Source organism: Zootermopsis nevadensis, unplaced genomic scaffold (assembly GCF_977971745.1).
Source record: "Zootermopsis nevadensis isolate Lab colony 2312 unplaced genomic scaffold, Znev_1.0 Znev_ptg000023l, whole genome shotgun sequence".
Classification (NCBI taxonomy): domain Eukaryota; kingdom Metazoa; phylum Arthropoda; class Insecta; order Blattodea; family Termopsidae; genus Zootermopsis; species Zootermopsis nevadensis.
Genome location: NW_028259155.1, coordinates 5,892,981 through 5,903,108, shown reverse-complemented (window position 1 = coordinate 5,903,108; position 10,128 = coordinate 5,892,981). Strand labels below are relative to the sequence as shown.

Here is a 10,128-nt window from a genome sequence, read left to right as displayed (position 1 = left end):
ATGAACCTTTTACATGTCTGGCAAGGTTATTTGGACGTCAAATACGCACGTTGCAAATTCTGAGCACAAGAAACTACATAAAAACGCTTAGATTTATGCCTCAGGCGGGATTTGTAGTCGTGGTTTTTGTGTTGCAGGGTATACGGCTGTATTAATTATTCACTGACTTTTCGTTTCTGCGAGCCACTGTATTTTTTATCGGCAGTCAGGAAAAACAACACAGAAAGCGCTCGGATTTACGCTCCGAGCGGGATCTAAACTATCGTTCTTTACGCTAGGGCAGTAGAAAAGTATCTCTCAAAGAAGGCAGTGAGTTGTAACCGTGTGGTACGTTGTAACTGTATAAAGGTTGGTTGGTTGGAAGAAACTCACAGTCACTGTGCAAGTCTGCTGCTGTTCAGCGCTGCGTGATCCGCTTTTGTTTAAGGGAATCTTTGTCAAGGCCGTCTGCGTCTTAAACTCGGCCGTAAAAACATGTAACCTACAAAAGGTAAGTATGTGAACATATATATTTCAGAACATACATTTATTTACGTGTATTTACAACTGAAAACTCGGTATTTTTTATTTGCCCCCGTTTAATTTAGATAAATTAATAATAATAGGCTACAGTGTTACTGATGCACGTTATGAATTTACACGATGCAACAATCCAAGAGACATCCATTTTCATGTTTAGTTTGGATCAGTATGAGGGCCAGAAAGTACAGAATTTGATGTCATATTTTAGAAACATTACAAAACTTTGGAAGAAATATTTATGAGTTATGTGTTTCGTCCGAAATTATGTAACTAAAGAAAGACCTTTGAATTGTACATTTCAAGACTTCATAGAAGTAAACTATCACGTATTCGCCTGTGAGTACTGCGGAAAAATCTGGATAATATAACCTATATCTTGGAAATGATTCCATCGATACTTCGCATTCTTTGCCAATGATATATTCTGCTCGACAGGTATCTGCAAACGACAGTTTATTCCCCAGACGACACAGAGACGAGGGATTTTGCTAAACGTTTAAATTATTTCGTATGTATATCCTAATATTTGATTCCATAATATATGACGTATTGATTCGCGACCAAGTTGAGGGAAATTTGAATACATTTAAAATTGAGAAGTAAATATTTTAAATAAATGCAACTGTATGGCCAACGACGTAGTAGTAAATTTAATAGTTTTAGAAACTTTGCAATGTCCCACATTTATTTACACTCTTCACAATTAAGGATGTTACAGTACACGAGTCTAATTGGAAATCTCTTTTCCGTTTGAAGAAGAGAGAGTTAGGACAGCACGAAAGTAGAACAAAGATAAAACTAGTGGGGAAGTGAGAGACGTTTAATTTCTGAGGCGGAGAAAAAGTGTCTTATAGTTAGTAGGTTCCCAGGCAATACCCGCTCGTCCTTGTGGCAAGGAGTGAAGCCGGAGCTCGTCTAAATAATATTTACTACTGGTTAATGCTATTTAAGGAAATGATCGCTATTTACAGTGAGATTCATACAAAATCCACAGATAAAATGTTGTTACAGTAGGTGGTACGTATAGTTACCATTGGGTTTTATGGGGTTAATTACGTTCTTATTTCTACATTATCTGTCTTTCTATAGAGAAACTGGTTTTGATGTCAATAACACTTTAAGTGCAAAGTACAAGTGTAAAAGTACTCATCGATCTCAAACAATTATGACGTCAGAATGAGTTTGCTAACATCAACATGACATAGTGTGTTCCTGTCAGTCATAATTAAGTAATAAGTACTCGTTTAGCAATAAAAATAATGCTTAAACTATCTAATCAGATAAAAATGACGTGACTGGGCTAATGACAGAGTAAAAATCATCGACCGTTATATTAATAAATTAGTCTGTGCGTTCGAAGTCTGTTGGAAGTTTATAATACTTGACAAATTATGAAGGAAATCCACATGCACATATCACAAACAGAGCAAGACGAACTTTGTTAATACTTTTATCACGAGCAGTATATACATTTCCTTGTATTTGCCACTATCCACGTCAGAGTATCCGCGTTCCTACTACAGTAAGAAAGCTCGGTCCCTGACAATATACTGTCCGTACCGTAAACATTTACCAGCGTTAACCCGACTAGCTACGGGCTGGACGACCGGGGTTCGATCCCCGACGGGGGCAGAGGATTTTTCCTCTAGCCTCTGCGTCCAGACCGGCTCTGGGGCCCACCCAGCCTCCTCTACAATGGGTACCGGGGTCCTTTCCCGGGGGTAAAGCCGGCCGGGGCGTGATACCGACCACTCACCCCATCTAGTGCCGAGGTCAAGGAAGAGAGGAGCTATACCTCCACTCACCCCAAGCGCCTACATGGCGTATAGTGGGACAAACACTTTTAATGTACGAGGTGCGATCGAAAAGTTTTAAGACTGTGTCAATAGAGGGCGAACTGGATGTAGTACGAGCTTCTGCCGCTAGGGGGTGCGGCCTACATTCATAGTGAATCAGTGTGCCAGCCGGCATCATCGAATTAGCATTTGTTTCTTAGTTACGGGCGTTTTGGTAGTGAATTACACCGACCCTCCTGCGATTTCGGAATGGCGTGTGCCAAGGCTCCTGTCTGAGGACCAGAAGCAGAATCGACTTCTCGTTTGTCAGGAGCTCAAAGATCTTGCAAGAACCGACCCCAACTTCCTTTCTAAGCTCCGTGTGATTTCTTCCTCTTCCCAAAGATGAAAATTCAGCTAAAGGGAAGGAGATTTGAGACGATAGAAGAGATTCAGGCAGAATCGCAGATGGTGCTTGACAGGCTGACAAAGAAAGATTCCCAGGGATGCTTCCAGGCTTGGCAGCGGCGCTGGGATCGTTGTGTTCACTCCCAGGGGAGCTACTTCGAGGGTGATGGATGAATTTAATACCTGAGATAAGTGTACGGGTTTTTATACGCGCAGTCTTGAAACCTTTCGATCACACCTCGTAGCTGTCTCATTTCCTTCGTCGGCAATATATTTGGTTCCAATAGTACTGTAGGCAAGAGTTAAGTACCTGTGACATACGCAGTCTGGAAAGTCACGTACTGCGCTACTAGCAGACTAAAAACATCTTACTTGTTCTAATCTGATTTAATCGTAATACTTTAAAACGCTGGAAGTTATAAAATAGTCAGCAGTGATAAAAACAAACAAACGAATCACGATGTTACAAACAGCGGAGCAGCGGAAAGCGAGAGTGACCTGTGAGAAATATGTTTTTTTACTAAAGGCCAATATTTTTCATTCAGGAATAGGGGGATTACGCATGAGCACATCACTTGCTTACCAGGATGCCTATGTGACAGGGACTGTGTTGACTTTCGCCTGTGTTTCTTCAACTCACAAGCTAGTGACGTAGGTGAAACGCACAGTTTGGTCCCACGTATTGCTTGTAGACGTAATTACCGTTCATTATTTCTCGTACACAAACTAGAATGGCTTGCCAGTGTTTGAGTGACCTTGAGTTACTTAGCATGTGTCTCAAGGCGTGCTATTCTATTCTACACCCTCTCAGTATTAGCTTCCATATACTCAGACTTAGAGACAACTTCTGATGTGCAAAATATCTCTGTCCGATCTACATCTATCATTTGTGGCCTCGGTCTTCTTGTAAATTACATCAGTGACTAAGAACAGTTGGCTGGCCTGTATCGCGTGTACTTGTAATATATTATTCAAGTGACGGGAATTTATTTGGCATGCTGTAGGAGTTTTGTGACCCCCGGGAGACATGTGAAATGGAAAAGAAAGGTGTTTTATAAAAGAATAATAATAATAATAAAAGTTTCAGCGTAAGTGAATGCGTTGTACGTTGTAAATATTTTTCATTTTACTTGTCAAATGTATGTACGAACAGACAGACAACAGGGATAGGATAACCTAACCTAACTCATTTTTAGAATAAAGTGTCAATTTTCGTATTTTTGTGGTACCTGGGTTTTGATTTATACCATTTTAGAATAATGATTACGAAAATTTTATATTTATTGCAGGCGTAGTAATATAAATTTAATTCGAAAAATTACCTGATATTCAGTGTTTCTATTATGCAATAGACCTCAATTCATATGCAATGAATACAGTCCGAAATATCTGCATTAAAGGACCAGAATCTATATGTAGTTGTGTTACATAAATATGAATTATGTTTATGTTAATTAATAAATTGTACTCGTGTCGTAAAAGTTACTTTAAAAGTACTGTGAAATTCTTCTTAAGTGTGGCATGGACTACGAATTGGATTCTAGAAAAAACTATGAGCCTAAAAGATATACTACTCATGGTGTTGTATTACCATCGAGAATAACATAACCTATTTTCATATAAGTAAAGTTATGAAAATATGGCGTACAAAAGAGTAATATGGGTTGAAGATACGTCAATAAAACACCCACATTCCGATTTACCATACAAACGCTTTGTTTCCTGGAACTTATATTCATGTTTTCTGGTATATCGCTTACTGGCTTTTATTTTAATTTTATTTCGGAAGGAAGGCAGAATAGATCAGCGGTATTGCTTGCCCACTGATAGCTTAGGGAGTTCAGGGCAACCATTTAGGTCTTTGTTGACGTTCTAGGAAAATAACACGCAGGTCTATAAGCAGAAATCAAGAATAATAGACAGTGAATTGATTTGCGTGAGAGGAATACGAAAGCAGTTATTGGTTTCCGTCGATTCGTGCGGAGAATTACTATGACGTCATTTCCTATAAATTGGCAAAGCCAGTTGGGAGAAATTATATTTAATTAATGAATAGTAGCTTAGATGTAAATTAGGTTAATAAAGTTTTTATATTATGATCTCGGGTTCGATTCCCGGCGGTGCCCGAATTTATAACTTGTGTTGGGCAAGGCCGTGGTCCAGGTATCACGGAGTTTTCCTCCGGGGGCTTCCCCGGTTTCTCCGTGGCATCCCAACAATTACTCCATTCACACACAGAAGAAGGCAATGGCAAACCACTTTTGGATCATCTGCCAAGAACGTATATGAACAGGTCCCAGTCCGAGAAAAGGATGGAAGGATCCTGTTCATATGGACCTGTCGTCAGACAGAACACTAAATAATAATAAGATGAGGTGGTCTAGCGGTTAGAACTCTGGCCTTGTAATCCTGGGGTCTCGGGTTCGATTCCCGGCGGTGCCCGAATTTATAACTTGTGTTGGGCAAGGCCGTGGTCTAGGCAACACGGAGTTTTCCTCCGGGGGCTTCCCCGGTTTCTCCGTGGCATCCCAACAATTACTCCATTCACACACAGAAGAAGGCAATGGCAAACCACTTCTGGATCATCTGCTAAGAACGTACATGAACAGGTCCCAGTCCGAGAAAAGGATTGAAGGATCCTGTTCATATGGACCTGTCGTCAGACAGAACACTAAATAAATAAATAAAAACAATGATGATAATGAATGTGTTATTGCAAGATGAATGAGGTGAATATGTTGATAATTCTAAATCTGACAGATTTTGAAAATATTATTTTAGTTGTGAGATTTTGTACACGCCAATAGATATAATAAATCGCGATTAGTCAGATGTAATTGTACACACTGGCTGTCCAAAATTTAGTTTATCGTGCGAAAAGTGGATAATCAGCAATCTGCTCCAAGACGGAAAAGTCCGTTGTTAAAAGAGTAGATAACGTCTTTTGCCTTACACTTAAAATAATCGATTCATTCAAACTAAGACGAAAGCCACCATTGGAGATTCGGCACCAAACCGGAAAGAAAATCCGGTTGCAACCAGTTCTTTGTTTTGATAAATATTCAACAAATAAAATTAAAATAGTAATGAAATCAATAATCTTCTTAATAACGCATTTTAATATATATATATATATATGTATATATATATATATAGGCCTACGTCATAATGAACTTAATTTTAGTGTATTCGAAAAATATTAATTTTAGGGTCACTTAAAATTTCCAAAAAACTTTACGTATATTTTGTTACCTTCCTCATGTTCTTGTTTTAGGTGACTTAGCTTTGTTAATAACAATACAACATAAAGCATCATGAAGACTCACGTACAGAATAAACCAATTTGTAAGTTTTCTGACTTTATTAGCCACTTAAGTTACATAGGGTACCGCCGATAATATTAAAATGGGAAAAAATTATCGTCTTCTTTCCTTGTGTCTGTTACGTCGTTAAACACTTTGACTTTCCCTAATTTATTCTTGTGTCATGCAACGATGATTTTTCAGTTTAATTTGTAACGTAGAATGGAGAAGTGGTTACGAATGGTCGGTTGGAAAATTTGTCGCCTGTTTTGAGAGACTGTCGATGTATTTAAGATATTGAAGGAAACAACCGGAAATTTCATTTAGAATATTTTGAATATCAAACACAAATGGTAAACCAAGTGACTACAACGACCAGAAAAGGTTTTGGGCGTTCCTCAATTGAGAATAGACCCGGATTGTTCCTTTTATAACCGTTGTTAATTTATGATAGCTTTTTCGTTTTTTTTATAATAACCTTGCCTTTATAACGCTTCACGGAAAGCCTGGAAAGTTTCTGAAATTGGAAATAAATTAAGATTGACAACTAACACGGCGAGATTTCAGGTTCCCACAGCGGCGAGTATGGTGAATTTGTGCTATCGTTATGGAACCTGCTAGTTGCGGATGGCTGTCACGTGATATATTACGCCGTGCATTATGGTAGAAGTTTTTAAAGATGGTGTCGATAGGTGTTTAGATTTCTTATATTGGTAGTTTTATTCCGGGAAATATCCGGCACGCAAAATGTTAACAAGATTTTAGGTCTACCATTTTCCACTGTTGAGCTAATGTAAAACAAATACATGTTTAATGAAACTTGTAAAAAAATACATTTTTTATCGACCACGCCTCTGAGTGTGTGCTCAGTTCCACGCGTACAAAGCTGTTCACAGGAAGTATGTGATACGAGACGTAATCACGCAATATTTCTGCGTTATAAATGGAGGGTAGTAATTATCGATTACTAAGTTTACAACTAACTGTATACAATTGTATTTCTCTTTCGATTATTCTTCGTGTTTCACAGAAACAAGACTGAAATAATTGTACTAATTAATCGATCGATTTTTTGACGACTTCGAGATGTGATCGATCAGTCGACATTGGGCTACTTTAATGGCTGCCAGATATCACTGACTGCTGTGTTGATCCTGATTTTGTGAGCTGATATCGTGTGGAAGTGGTCTGTGTTGCCGGGTTGCTTGGGTTATTTTGCGACGCTTTGTCAAGTGAATAAGTTAGGAAGGTGCGATACTTGTGTGTTTGAAGATACTATATCAGCGTATACCTAGAGGTAAGCCTTTAGTAGGCCTGTTGAGAAGTATGAAAATCTCGAATCTAGGTAGTCGATCTATCGAATTAGACAATGGAGAAATAATCACTGAATACTGATGTTCCGTCACATAGGACAGTTTCGTGTCAATTTTTAAGCATCTATTTTGAAGTTTTGTAATTTATTTTGTGTATATGTATGCATTCTTAGTAGACAAAACCTTATTATATACACGTGCCGTTTATGCCCACCCCAGTCCCAGTGGACATCTCATGGTGCACGGACGGAAAGACACGTGTTAGACGCCAATGTTTTCTTTAACGTATTAATCTTTTTTCTCTGTTCGCCCATTTTAAACTTTCTAGTGTTTCAAAATATATAACGTATCTCGTTTAAAGAACCCTTATGATGGGGCAGACACACACAACTCCTTACTGTCAAAATATTCATCACTCTAGAGCAGTGGTATTCAACCTGGGGTACGCGTACCCCTGGGGGTACGCGAAGACATCTTAGGGAGTACGTGAAATTTAAAAAAAATATATATTATTTTATGATAAACACTGAATAATCAGTAATGTAATTTATTTAATTTATTTTAGATGTAGATTATATACTATGTATAACTTGAATTATACACCAACAACTTTGGGAGTAGAAAATTGAAGAGAAATTATATCTGGGGGTACGCGAAGACATCTTAAGGGGTACGTGAAATTTTAAAAAAATATATATTATTTTATGATAAACACTGAATAATCAGTAATGTAATTTATTTAATTTATTTTAGATGTAGATTATATACTATGTATAACTTGAATTATACACCAATTACTTTGGGAGTAGAAAATTGAAGAGAAATTATATCTGGGGGTACGCGAAGACATCTTAAGGGGTACGTGAAATTTTAAAAAAATATGTATTATTTTATGATAAACACTGAATAATCAGTAATGGAATTTATTTAATTTATTTTAGATGTAGATTATATACTATGTATAACTTGAATTATACACCAACAACTTTGGGAGTAGAAAATTGAAGAGAAATTATATCTGGGGGTACGCGAAGACATCTTAAGGGGTACGTGAAATTTTAAAAAAATATATATTATTTTATGATAAACACTGAATAATCAGTAATGGAATTTATTTAATTTATTTTAGATGTAGATTATATACTATGTATAACTTGAATTATACACCAACAACTTTGGGAGTAGAAAATTGAAGAGAAATTATATCTGGGGGTACGCGAAGACATCTTAAGGGGTACGTGAAATTTTAAAAAAATATATATTATTTTATGATAAACACTGAATAATCAGTAATGTAATTTATTTAATTTATTTTAGATGTAGATTATATACTATGTATAACTTGAATTATACACCAATTACTTTGGGAGTAGAAAATTGAAGAGAAATTATATCTGGGGGTACGCGAAGACATCTTAAGGGGTACGTGAAATTTTAAAAAAATATGTATTATTTTATGATAAACACTGAATAATCAGTAATGTAATTTATTTAATTTATTTTAGATGTAGATTATATACTATGTATAACTTGAATTATACACCAACAACTTTGGGAGTAGAAAATTGAAGAGAAATTATATCTGGGGGTACGCGAAGACATCTTAAGGGGTACGTGAAATTTTAAAAAAAATATATATTATTTTATGATAAACACTGAATAATCAGTAATGTAATTTATTTAATTTATTTTAGATGTAGATTATATACTATGTATAACTTGAATTATACACCAATTACTTTGGGAGTAGAAAATTGAAGAGAAATTATATCTGGGGGTACGCGAAGACATCTTAAGGGGTACGTGAAATTTTAAAAAAATATGTATTATTTTATGATAAACACTGAATAATCAGTAATGGAATTTATTTAATTTATTTTAGATGTAGATTATATACTATGTATAACTTGAATTATACACCAACAACTTTAGGGGTACAAAATTGAAGAGAAATGATATCTGGGGGTACGCGAACGAAAAAGGTTGAATACCACTGGTCTAGAGCATCAGTCAAACTTAACAACTGTAAAAATAATTTGAATTTAAAAACAGAGTTATAGAATTAGCATAGAAACAAAAAAAATCAGGAAAAATTACTTAAAGATAAGAAAACAACATAACAAATATTAAGCAATATATAAGTAATATATTTTCGCATGAGGAAGCCAAATAAAATAATAGGCTAAGAAGAGAAATATTCGCGACTGGGGAACATTAAAACCAGTTGTAGTACCTGATGATGATATATCGATTATAGTTTCCAAAATACAAGGGATTCATTTCTGAATCTATTGTAACTTAATGAACTGACAGGTGCCCTAACTGATAGCACCGGAGCTACCCTATTGGCCTTAACACGATCAATTAGACACTAAATAACAGACGAAACGATCGATGTGTTATAACGGCAGGCAGAAGGGGTGGAGTCCCAGACGAAGTCTGTCTTATAATCTATTCTCCGAAATACGTGTATGTACTAAAAGCCCATAAATTTTAATAGGAGGGTAGCAGAAGCCACGTTTTGATACAGTTCCATCCGAATATAATCTGGACATTGAGTCACAGAAATTAGAGTATGTATTTTTCAATTCAATTCAATTCAATTCAATTCAATTCTTTTTATTAGAGTGCTTAAAAATAAAATTAATTTCTTTTTTCAGTGACTCCATCTCCGTCACAAGGATCAATTGGTAACTGCTGTTTAGGAGAAAATTCGTTGATAATTTTGATAATTACAAAGAAACTTATAAATACGCTGTGTGGATATAATGTAGAAGTTTCATATATCTTTTTTTTTTTAGAAAAGCG

The 10,128-nt window shown here is 36.1% G+C and overlaps 1 protein-coding gene across 1 annotated transcript in view; it reads left to right on the top strand.

The window, feature by feature from the left end:
- Positions 1-338: 338 nt before the first annotated feature.
- The window catches only part of PMCA (plasma membrane calcium-transporting ATPase 3), a 287,318-nt gene continuing 277,528 nt past the window's right edge, over positions 339-10,128 (top strand). The window contains exon 1 of the mRNA XM_087354409.1: positions 339-490. The gene's annotated coding sequence lies outside the window, so the exon portion shown is untranslated. The remainder of the gene's footprint in view (positions 491-10,128) is intronic.